This window comes from Mirounga leonina, unplaced genomic scaffold (genome assembly GCF_011800145.1).
Source record: "Mirounga leonina isolate KUSES-001 unplaced genomic scaffold, KU_Mleo_1.0 Mir_128, whole genome shotgun sequence".
Taxonomy (NCBI): Eukaryota; Metazoa; Chordata; class Mammalia; order Carnivora; family Phocidae; genus Mirounga; species Mirounga leonina.
The window spans coordinates 16033522-16046285 of NW_023270320.1; positions in this window are offsets into that span (position 1 = coordinate 16033522).

Genomic DNA, 12764 nt, shown 5'->3' on the forward strand with positions numbered 1-12764 from the left:
CTGCATTGTGCTTCAGTTTTCCTCATATTTGGGACTATATTTATCTGTTTACATGTTTATAATCTGCCTCACCTCATTAAAATCTAAGCTTCACAGCTTTGTTTTGTTATACTTGGGACCAAGAATGACAGTGTCTGGTACATGGCAGGTGCTCAGTATATACTTGTCAAATAAACTGATTATCCAGCCCATCAAGAGAATCCCTGAAAAGACATGTAGGTATCAGTAACAAAGTATGTGTAGGTCAGATCTACAATTCCTTATCTTTGATTCTGAACTCCAAAAAACTCTATTAACTCAAAGTTGTTGTTTTTTTTTTAATAACTCATCTACTTTGTTCATGGAGCACTATGTTTTTTTAAGATTTTATTTACTTATTGGAGAGAGAGAGAGAACGAGCAGGGGGGAGGAGCAAGGGGAGAGGGAGAAGCAGGCTCCCCACTGAGCAGGGAGCCTAATGTGGAGCTCGATCCCAGGACCCTGGAATCATGACCTGAGCTGAAGGGTGACCCTTAACCGACTGAGCCACCCAGGTGTCCCATGGAGCACTATTTTTACTTGAAAGAACAAATTATAGAAAACTATGGTTATTCAGACTTGGGTATTTGGCAAACCTTTTCTTGAAAATGGAATGAAGTAGACCTATTGCTTCAAAGAAAACAACTGACAGTGTTTATTGCTCATGATAAAATTTAAGTTCTTATGTAAAAATTAAAATTTTGGAGAACGTGTATTCACTATGCATTACTTTGTCAGCCTTCCAATACTTGACAACTTTTCTGATGAGATCGGTGGTGATATTAATGAGTAGAATTTTTAAAGTTTGCTTAAGAAATCTGTTAATATTTGGATGGTCAACATAACTCAGTAATAGTTGCCAAATGACCTATGTATCGTGTTGCAAAATGTATGGGTAAAAATCTATTAAAAGTGCAAGGCAGATCAATGGATTTTAATGAATTAGACTATAAAAATTTCATTGATAACATTTCAGATTCCACATTTTTACTAACCTCATGAAACTACTCTATATCAAGTTGTGGTGTAGTAATAAAGAAAAATATCCACACTTACCTGAAAATGTTATTAAAACACTTTCCTTTCCCAAGGACATATCTGTGTGAGGCCATTTTTTTTTTTCCACACATTTCAATCTAGACAGCATTATCACAGCAGATTGGATGAAGAAGCAGATCTAGGAAACCTACTCTTTTTTATTAAGCCAGATATTAAAGAGATTTTCAAAACTGTAAAATATTGGGGCACTTGGGTGGCTCAGTTGGTTAAGCATCTGACTCTTGATTTCAGCTCAGGTCATGATCTCAGGGTTGTGAGATCAAGCTCTGAGTTGGGCTCAGTGCTCAGTGGGGAGTCTGCTCAGGATTCTCTCTCTCTCCCTCTCTCTCTGCCCCTCCCCCCAGCTCCCTCTCTCCCTCTCTCTAAAAATAAATAAATAAATCTTTTAAAAAATGTAAAATAATGCCATTCCTCTCATTATTTGTTGTTGTTGTTTTGGAAAATATAGTTCTTTTCTTTTTAAGATTTTATGTAAGGGGATTCTCTCTCTTTAAAATAAATAAATATATCTTTTTTTTTTTTAAGGAATTTAATAAGGAGGATGTAGAGTTCACAAAATGTTGTAGTGAGTAAGTGAAGAAAAAGATTCCAGGCTGCATTTCCAGGAATGCCTACCAAAGCCACATCACAGAACTAAACAGCCAAGGGAACTGATGCGTGAACTACAAGAAGAGGCTACAGAATCCGGAAGCGAGACCACAGCTGTTGCTCAGAACCATACCCCTTTGCCATCCCAGCAAGCTGCCGAAACAGGAATCCATCTGTCAAATTAGGAGTAGCCACCATCACTGCTGCTTCCAGAATTTGCTGCCTCCACCAGGATCCAAGCCTGTAAAGATATGCCCATGCACTGTTTTTCTCCTCTCTCTCTAAATAACTCAGTTCAAATACAAGTCTTTTGTAAGTACCTCCTATTGGTTGAACTAGACTCACATCCCCAAACCCTAGTTATATGGAAGTCTAGAAGCAGGGTGGGATGGCCAGTCAGTGAGGCATTCCCTCCGCTGTGTTGACCATAATCCTTATCTTGAACCCTAACAGCAGCAACAACAACAACAATAACAAAATAAGAAAATACAGGCAAGTATTTTTATAATCATGGGAAGGAGAAAGATTTTATAAGCAAAATGCAAATCCCAGAAGCCATTGCTCAAAAAAAAATTTACCTAAAAATTTAAAGCTGTCATATGACCAAAGATACACAAACAAAATTAAAAAGACTTGTAACTGACTGGGAGAAAATATTTGCAACATTTATAGCAAACAAAGGATTATCTAGAATTTATAAAGTCTCTTTCAAATCAATAAGAAAAAAAAAAAACCCAACCCAGTGAAATCAGAGAAAGTGAAATGAGTTAAGTAACTCACAAAAGAACTATAGATGGCAAAAGTTGTTCAACCTCCTTAATAATTAGAGGAATGCAAATGGAAGGAACAATGAGGGTTGTTTTTAAATCTAGAAAATTGGCAAAAAAAAATTATAAAGACTTTTAATGTCCAGAATTGACAAGGGAGTACTCTCATACACTGTAATTGGGACAATACATTGGTGGGGTTTTTGTGGAAGGGCACTGAGGAACATTCACCAAAATTTTAAAAATACTCTAAATATCCTTTGATATTTATACAGATACTCCACTTTTCACTTTCCAATCTGCAGGGACACTCATACATGCACACAAACAAACAGACAAATGCAATGATTTTTTTCATTATGGCAGTTCATCATGATGAGGGCAGAGATAATGTAAATCTCTATCAATAGAGAGATGGTTAAATAAAATATTGCAAATCCACATGATGGACACCACAGCGGCAGTTAAAAAGAACGGGGCAAAGCTACGTGTACGGATTGCGAAGAGTTTTCAAGACACAGTGGTGGAATAGATAAAACGAGTTGCAGAATGATACATGCAGGCAGACGACATTTAGGGAAGAACTGTCCCCTGTCACACCTATCACCTCTGGATAGGCAAACGTGTGCATTGGTGACCGTTCAGAAGTCCAGAGGGACAACACGCACCCTTACCAAAGGTTACTTCTGGGAAGAAGAATGTATGAGGTGAGAAGGAGGTTGTGAAAAGGGCCTTTTCTCCCCCTGTACATCTTCCTTATTGTAAATTTTTACCAAAATATAGTTGGATATTATTTGTGCCATGAAAATGGAAAAGCTTATTTTGCTGTCCTTATAATATTTGGCAATAGATACATATTTTCATATTTCAGGGCATAATTTGGGGCTGTTCAACACGGCCATGGTGGGCATTTTCAAGGCTTAGTTGTGTTTCCTGGAATCAGATCGTGTTTATATTTTGGATAATGGCTATATTTTTCAGAATTAATTTCATGTAATTTTCACCACCTTACTCACTTACAAGATACATATTTCTTGATTTTATATTTGGAAAATACTTTGTATTCTCTTTTTTTATTTTTATTTTATTGTGTATTCTCTTTTCTATTTATAGGGCTAACTGCTGAGCCTTCAGTAATAGAAGCAGCATCTCCTACTGCCACCTTCCTAATTTCTCCCCCAATAATTATATCCCCATTTTTCCACCTCCATACAAGCATGAATTTGTGATCAATTACAGAAACCACACAGGAAAAGGACTATATGATAGAAGACTCTAAAAATCTCATCTTTCCTGAAATCATGCAGCCGTAATGATTTAGAGCAGTTGAATCATTGCCATCTCTTCTGTAAATACATCAATCAGACAGAAATAGCTTATGGAAACTGAACTTCCTCCTGCTCAAAAGTGCTGTGAGTGTAGGGTAACTGAGAATCATGGAAGAATTGAAATTGGAACTGGAGGAATTTGGGTCAAATTTAGTGATAAATTTCCCATCTGTGAAAGTTACTAAATATTTGAAGAATTCTAAAACTCCGTTGAACACCTAGTCTAAGAAAAAAAAAAATTTGCACCTCTATCATTGTCAATGATACATTAGCCATTCCCCAAACATTTTTAAGTGACTCCCATATGCTAGGTTCTATGCCTGTCACTGAGAAGTATAAAGATAAAGGAGCCATGATCCTACACACAAGGAATTTATCAAACCTGTGGAAGAAATGAAACCCACTCATCCATCCATCCATCCATCCATCCATCTGTCCATCCATCCATCCATTTGTTGACATGTATTACTGGGTGCTAATAAAGGCCAACCACTGGGCAAAGCACTAGGGATACAATGGCGACCAACACTCAGCTAGGAACGTACAGTAAGGTAACAAAGCTCTGTGACCGTTTAGCAAGACTATTCTGCCTCTGATAGGAAACAAAGCTTCAAACAAGGGACATTTGTGCTGAGTCATGTGTAGGGTTTTAATAGGTAAGGACACGGATCCAGGGAACATCAGGTAGAAGAAAGAGTAGGAGCAAAGGGAAGAGAAAACATCCGGCATAGTGCATCACCGAACCCCAGCACACAATCAACACGCTAGGATATCGGATGCTGTAACAAACAACCCCCAAGTCTCACAGTCAAGTTTAGTATGCACATGGAGATTCACGGGCCTATGATTCTAAGAGTTCTGTTTTCCATACGAATTCTGTGTGTGTGCATGTGTGTACGTGTGTGTGTATGTGAGAGAGAGAGAGAGACAGAGACAGAGAGAGAGATCATGTCACAGAGGAGGTTGTAGGGAGTAAGGACCAACACTGCAAAGGCATCCATCACTTCTGTGCACATTCTTTTGGCCAGAATTAAGTCACAGGAACATGGTCCCATTTAACAGAAAAGGAGGCTGGGCTGTGCAATCTCCCCATGTGCCAAGCAGGTAAATGGAGCTGGTTGTCGATCACTAAGCATTATCTCTGCTAGACTCAAGATTATCTATAAAGCCTAATTCATGTAAGGGGACTACTGTTTAGCATTTAAGTGTTTAGTATTAAATAACTGATATACTCAACAGAATCACCGTCACGCATATTGCAAGCAAATGTTGAATAACTATTGTGCAAGATGAAGTGCTAGATTCTGAAATGCAAGAAATGATTTAATCTACTGAAGGGGTTGGCAATTCAGGCAGGGATCAGGACTTACCTATAATGAGAGCAATAACACAATGTAAGGTATGGTAAGTGCCAAAATACAGAGCAATCCTTTATATTATTTCAGTTTATGATTCATGTCATATTACTATAAAGAAACCTCAGATATAGTGTTCACTGGGTTTCCATATATAATTGTAAGGTAGGCTTATCCTACTCCCCAAACACAGAGACAAATGTATTGGCCCTTTAAAACTCAGAGCTGTGAAAAAGAAAATGGAAGATGTTAACCAGAGAGTAGTATTTGTTCTCTGAGGGAAGATGCAGTTCACATAGCTGTCATGGTGATTTTTTGTTTGTTTGTTTTAGAAAGAGAAGAGAGAGAAAGCACAAGCGTGCACTGAGTGGGGAGCCTGCTTCTCTGTCTCCCTCTGCCTCTCCCCTGCTTATGCTCTCTTTCTCTGTCAAATAAATAAATAAAACCTTAAAAAAAAATAATGATGTCTTTAACTGGTGCAGTTATGGATTTTATTTTGTTTTTCATATAATTCTAAATTTTCAGATATTTTTAAACATTGGTTTCTTTCACATGCTCTCTATTATCTCAAAAAGCCCTTACATCTTTTAAACTTGGTATGCACACATAATTGCTTTATTAACATGATGGGATTCTTTTATGTTATTTTCTCATAAAGACAGGGAGACTTCCCTAGGGAAACTCTTTGCTTTATTCTTATGTTAGTATAATTGGCCAGCAACATTAAAGATTAATCTCCTAAGAAGCAAATAATTTTGTTTGGTTTTGTTTGCTTTGAGATTTTTTTTTTCTCTTTTAGTAATAGCTTGGTGGTAAAGAACTAAAATATGATTTCAAATCCTTGTTTTCCTCCTTCTTTCTCTAATATGCACCTGGAGCCTGAATCAATACATGCTGGAATAATTCCAAATAATCTCTAACATCAACTTTCACTAACAGTTGAACATGACAATCGGAGATACAGAGCTCTAGAACTCCAAGCCATTTCAGATTTTTTTCAAAGCTGGGGCTTTAATACATCTAATTTATATATATACTATAATTTATGAATTTAAGTATAGATTGAATTTTTGAAAAAAAAGTTCATTTTTATTTCCATGCAAGATGGCTTTCTCTTTCCAATGAACATTTCTTCAGTCAAGTTAACTCTCGTGTGAAGAGGATTCATTTAACATGTATTCAGTTTGGATATAAAAAATTGTGCTTGACATTTCTCTTACATTGTCCTCTTCAGGTTCTACCAATTTGATTTCTGATCAGAAAGAATCGAGCTCATGAGGGAAGCCTACCTCTATTACATTACATTTGCGTGTATGTGGCCAGAATGGTTAATGTGGACAAGCTTTTGCCTTGGGGAATGAAAGAGCCACTGTTGGAAATGATAGGCATGTTTTCTCCTGCAGTAATAGAAAACGCACGGGCAGAGGGCTTTCCTACCTGTCTGCCCCTTGGCAGTGACTTAACCACTGGGCCATTTCACCTGCAACCTTCCCCTCAGAAAGACATTTTCTCTTGGTGTGTTATTCTTATTGGGTGATGGCTATTTAATTTTGCTTTTAGACAACGCAAAACAAAACAAAACAAAACAAAACAAAACAAAACCCCCCAAACCCAAATATCCTTACTGGGCTTCTTGTGATTATTTGCTCAGTTGGATTTTTTTAATGCTTTTAATCACCTTCCTACTGATTATCTTCATTTGCCTATTTTATTTCCTTTTCTTCTTTCATGTTAAATGAGAAAAAGGAAGTACAAATTCCAGCTCAGCACTGTGAGCACAGTCTTATGCCAAACCAAGGGCGTGGTTTTCCCTGATTACCTGTGCACAGGTGCTTTGTGGTTGCTAAAGCATATTCCTTGCTCTGGTCTCAGCCCAGTTCTTAACAATGGGCTGAAACCCATCTCCGGGACCCCTTTCCACGTTCTTTTATATCTTGGCTGGACTGCTGTTTCCAGACAAAACCAGTGTCAGTCCCATAATACAGAAGATGAAACCATCTGGAGGAGGGAGGAGAAATTAGACTTGCAAAGGCTGGGTTGCTCTTTGTCCAAACACCTGAACAGACTTTGTGTTCCATCACTGCTTAACACCCTTTGTCAACAGCACATCAAAGAATCCCAGCTCTGGAGAGGATTTTGAGGAATCTCTGAGGCATGGCATCCTCTCTGATGTGTGGATGTCCTCTGCAAACATGAGCAGTAAGTGAGCCGGCCTCCTTGTCTGCCTGTCCAGTGACAAAGAAGTGTAACTCTTTTTTTATTTTTATTTATTTATTTATTTTTTAAAGATTTTATTTATTTGACAGAGAGACACAGCGAGAGAGGGAACACAAGCAGGCGGAGAGGGAGAAGCAGGCTTCCCGCTGAGCAGGGAGCCTGATGTGGGGCTCGATCCCAGGACCCTGGGATCATGACCTGAGCCGAAGGCAGACGCTTAATGACTGAGCCACCCAGGGGCTCGAAGTGTAACTCTTTTTTTTAAAAAAAATATTTTATTTATTTATTTGTCAGAGAGAGAGAGAGAAAGAGCACAAGCAGGGGAAGTGGCAGGCAGATGGAGAAGCAGACTCCCCAATGAGCAAGGAGCCAGATGTGGGACTCGATCCCAGGACCAGACCTTGAGATCATGACCTGAGCCAAAGGCAGATGCTGACTGCCGACTGAGCCACCCAGGCATCCCAAAAGTGTAATTCTTGAAGGAGCCATGCTTTCAGGCAGTTCAAACTTTAGAAATATCTTCCTCATTCTTCCCTATAATTCACTTTGGCTGGCCCAAGTCTGCCCTCTGGAGCCTCACAGAATTTGTCTCTTTCCTCTTCCACACAGCAAGTTCTTCAGAAATTCTTCACATAAGTTAAGTAGAGGCTACTACCAGCTGTTAACTCCACTTCCGAGCCTTTGAAATCCAGCTTGGAAAACAGGAACCTCCTGCTCAAATTTGTCCTCCTCAATCTACTTTTCCATTGTTCTTAGAACTGACTTGATCATAAATGAGTAAGATAAAGAAGAACCAAATCCCTTCTTAATTTAAAACTTACTAGATCCAAACAAAAGTGCTTTCTGTTTTGGGGGGCCTGGGTGGCTCAGTCTGTTGAGCATCCAACTCTTGGATTCAGCTCAGGTCCTGATCTCATGGCTCATGAGATAGAGCCTGCTGCTGGGCTCTGTGCTCAGTGGGAGTCTGCTTGGGATTCTCTCCCTCTACCCCTCCCCTGCTCTCACTCATGCTCTCTCTCTCTCAAATAAATAAATAAATCTTTAAAAAAATACTTTTTTTTTAAGATTTTATTTATTTATTTGACAGAGAGAGAGAGAGAGCTAGAGAGGGAACACAAGCAGGAGAGGTAGGAGAGGGAGAAGCAAACTCCCCGCCGAGCAGGGAGCCTGATGCGGGGCTCCATCCCAGGACCCTGGGATCATGACCTGAGCCGAAGGCAGACGCTTAACGACTGAGCCACCCAGGCACCCCAAACAATGCTTTCTGTTTTAAGACCACTGCAGGACCCTCAGTGATCCTGTAACTTAACTCTTACTTTTCAGGTAAGTAATCTCAGATTCAGAGATCTTCACTCAGATCAGGGTTAAAGAAGTCTGGTTTTTCACTAGGATTGTGGTAGCATGGTATTTATTGTCTGGATTCTTCTCAGAAGATAATAGTTGTACTTTGACTACTGCAATTAATTTTCTAAAAAATTTTCTTATTGCATAGTTTTCTGAAACTATTTTACAGTAAGTTAACTTCTGGTAACATATATCAGTGCCTAATCTTAAATGCTACTTTATTCTAATTTTTTTCCAAAGTTGTACCCCCAAAGGTTCCAAAAATATCATTAGAGAAAAATAAAAACAACCACATCAAAAGTCACCTTTCATTTTCCCCAGACTATCAAATCCCCAGGAACACACACACACACACACACACACCAAAGGATATACACATACACACAGAGATTCTACTCCATTTTTCCTAGGACTGACTTCCATATGAACTCAAGATTACCTTACCAATAGGTAGATGCAGTCAAGATACTTAGCCGGGGAGCCGAACATTTCATCTTATCTGACAAACAGGATGTAACAGGAGAGGTAACTGAGCTACAGTACAAGATGGGGGCACATATCTGTGTCTTTGATGGTGCCATGAGTAGCTTTTGGGTAAGCGAATGCTGTGGTAATTGTGAATGCTATCTTGAAAACAAGTAGACTTACTTGCACGACTGCACTCGAGAATTTAAAATAATATTTAAAAAAAGGAACAAGACCGCTTTCCACGTGTTGATACTGCTTCTCACACACTTGATTGGTAACGGCAGGGATATAATATCAATAAAATCCATGAGGACAAGAGTAGCGGCTACAAATAGGAATATGTTTTGCTCTGAAACTACATGTAATCCCTTTCTCTTTAAAAAAAAAATGTATAGAAGAGGGGCGCCTGGGTGGCTCAGTTGGTTAAGCATTTGCCTTTGGCTCAGGTGGTGATCCCAGGGTCCTGGGATCAAGTCCCACATCAGGCTCCCCGCTCAGCAGGGAGTCTGCTTCTCCTTCCTCCTCTGCCACACACTCTTCCCCCTGCTTGTGCACTTCCCCTCTCAAATAAATAAATAAAATCTTAAAGAATATATATAGAAGAATTTAAAAATGAAAATTGCATCATCCAGAGGAAATCACTATTAACATTTCAGTATACATGGTCCAGTATTTTCCCCATACATATATGTAAATCTGCAATATTTACAAAAGCGACCAAAATGCTTTTTCATTTAACATTATATTGTATTTCCAGGTCACTAAATTGTCTTCAAAATCATGGCTCTGTATTTTTTTCTACATGCTAGATATTCCTTTTTTTTTTTTTAAGATATAACACGTTCTCTGTTGTTGGAATTTATTTTTTATAATCTTTCCCTACCATGACAAAAAAGGTCATCTTTCCCATTCCCTCTCCACTCCAAGTCAAAAACAAACAACACATACCAAAAAAAAAAAAAAATCATACCTGAGATTCTGTGTCTGAGAGTGCTTCTTGCAAAAAATTACATAACAGCACAGTAAGAGAGAGGGAGAGAGAGAAACAGACCAGGAGACATGTGTCACTCACTGTTCCAGCTAAAAGCTGACTCCAAAAATTACAAGATCACAAACAGAAGCTTATGAAAGAGCAACAAGGCAGAAATTAGAAAAAGGATGCAGGTGGAATACCCAAACCACTCCAGAGATGGGGACAAAGTAGAAAAATGACACAAAGGATAGTGGAGGATGATACAGATGCCCCCTGATGCAAAAGATACAATGTTGTCTTACATCCTCCACAAACATTATGCACTATAAGGCAGAAGGACCATGGGCTTGTGCTGGTAAGAACAGCGTATTATGAGTGAGAGTAAGAACAGCAAAGAATGTTCTTGATAACACTGCTAGAAGCACAAGAATTTACATGTTGTCATGCCGGCAGAGAAACAGGGTGCATTTGGAGATAGATGACCCTTGGGTCTGTGATCATGGAAACAAAAACAAATTGAGATCAGCATCCAAGGAAGCACCGGCTGGGTATTTTATCCAACACCGTGCAACACAGAAAGTGTCATGCACTTATACATCAGAAGGAGATGGATCTGTTCCTTCAGCAAAAACTTATTAAACACCTCCATAGTCTCAGCTCCGGGCTAGCCTCTGAGGGCACAGGATAAATTCAGCTGCTGTGTTCCCTTTAGCGACAGATGGGACACATGAGTTTTGATGACATTTTGTAATCTTCCTTCCAGGGACTTGTTTCAGTTGGGAACTACACATTTTTTTTAAAAAGATTTTTTACTTATTTATTTGTCAGGGAGAGAGAGCACAAGCAGGGGGAGTGGGAGAGGGAGAAGCAGGCTTCCCGCTGAGCAGGGAGCCTGATGTGGGGCTCGATCCCAGGACCCTGGGACCATGACCTGAGCCGAAGGCAGACGCTTAATGACTGAGCCACCCAGGCACCCGGCGAACTACACATTTTCTTTGTGATGTCTGTAATTATTTGATTAATGGCAGTCATCCCACTAGACCATAAGTTCCATGGGGGTAGGTATTTTATCCATTTTGCTCACCATTGCTTTCCTAGCACAGTACCTGGCACATAATAAATGTTCAATGAGTACTTGTTGAATAAATAAATGAATGAACAAGTACTTTTTACAAAAGTTAGTGATAATTGTCATACATAGGGTATACATAAAGACTGATAAATGCTCGGGACAGAGAGATTAATTCCAGATATAAGCTAAAAGGTTTTGAGGAAGAGATGGCCTTGAAAGTCAGGAGACCAGATCCAACAATTACTATCATCATCTAGGTGAGAAGTAATAGGACATAAACATCTATGGTAGCAACAGTAAGAAGGGAGAGAAGTGGATAAGTAAAAGTATTACAGAGGTAACATTGGCCAGTGGTGGCTGGCAATGGGATGAGAAGGACAAGGAGAAGTAGAGAGCTTAAGGATATGTCAGGCATGCCAGGGGTTCCTAGGAGAAAGAAAAGAGTCACTGGGTTAGATCAATAGGGCATAGGATCTCAGATTCAAATGTACTGAAGTCACCCTGAGAGAGATGTCAAGCAGAATGTCAGCAATGTGGATCTGGAGGTTTATAAGAAGACCAGCTCCGAGGCACAGATTTTTTATTCATCTACACAGAAATTCTGCTGGCAGTTATAAAGGTGGATGAAGCTGTCCAGGGAAAGATGATGAAGAGAGAAAAGCAGAAAACCAAGGACAGGTGCTTGAGAAGTATTGCAATTTTTGGCAGGGCTATTTTTTACATAGTTCAGGAAGACAGAAAACCCATAAAACCCTATCAGAGAAGAAACTGTCTTATCCTCCATGCTGGGAAATTCACTGTTTATCCCAAGGAGGACTTGAAAACTTCATGGGTCTGGAGAATACCAGTCCTTTGGGTAAAAGCAGGAGCCCCAGATTCTGTTGGCACCAGAGTGGCTGGGGAAGTGTAGGGTTTAGGACTGAGTGGAGGGCATACTGACCCCTGGGCATGCTCGCCCCAAATGCCAAAGACAGCTTCTGGTTAGCGCTTCCATTCCTAGGATGTGCTGATTTATAGTATGAACAGCAGCGAGCTCCTTAATCCCCAGGCCAGTCTGACTGGTTTATTATGGGGAATCCTTTGAAACCAATGAGGTCGCAAAGCCTTTTCTAGCCCTGTTGTCAGACGGTTTTATCTCCAGTCTCCCCCGGTGATCATTCTGGGAGCACAGTACAATTTCCTCCTGTAATCCAGTGGCTCACCTCGCCTCTGTTTACAATTCCACGTGTTGAGAGGTCCTGTTTCCTTATTATGCACCAAGATATTATCATGCTAAACTAGTTAAAATCACTCAAAACTACGGAATGACTTTGAAAGGAAGAGAAATGAAGGGAAGAACACAACAATGTTTCTTTAAAGTCCCCATTATAGTAATAATAGATAAGCACCCAAGTGGTTAATAGCCAGTACTCAGATGAGGGCTTTTCATGTAGTAGATAGCCAAAGGTGAAATGAATAAAACAGTTACGTAAGTATCATGCAACATAGTTTGAGGCTTACCGCAATGTATGCAAATTAACTGATTCAAATATATGCATTAAGCTCTAACTAAATGCTAAGTAAGAACTGTGACAG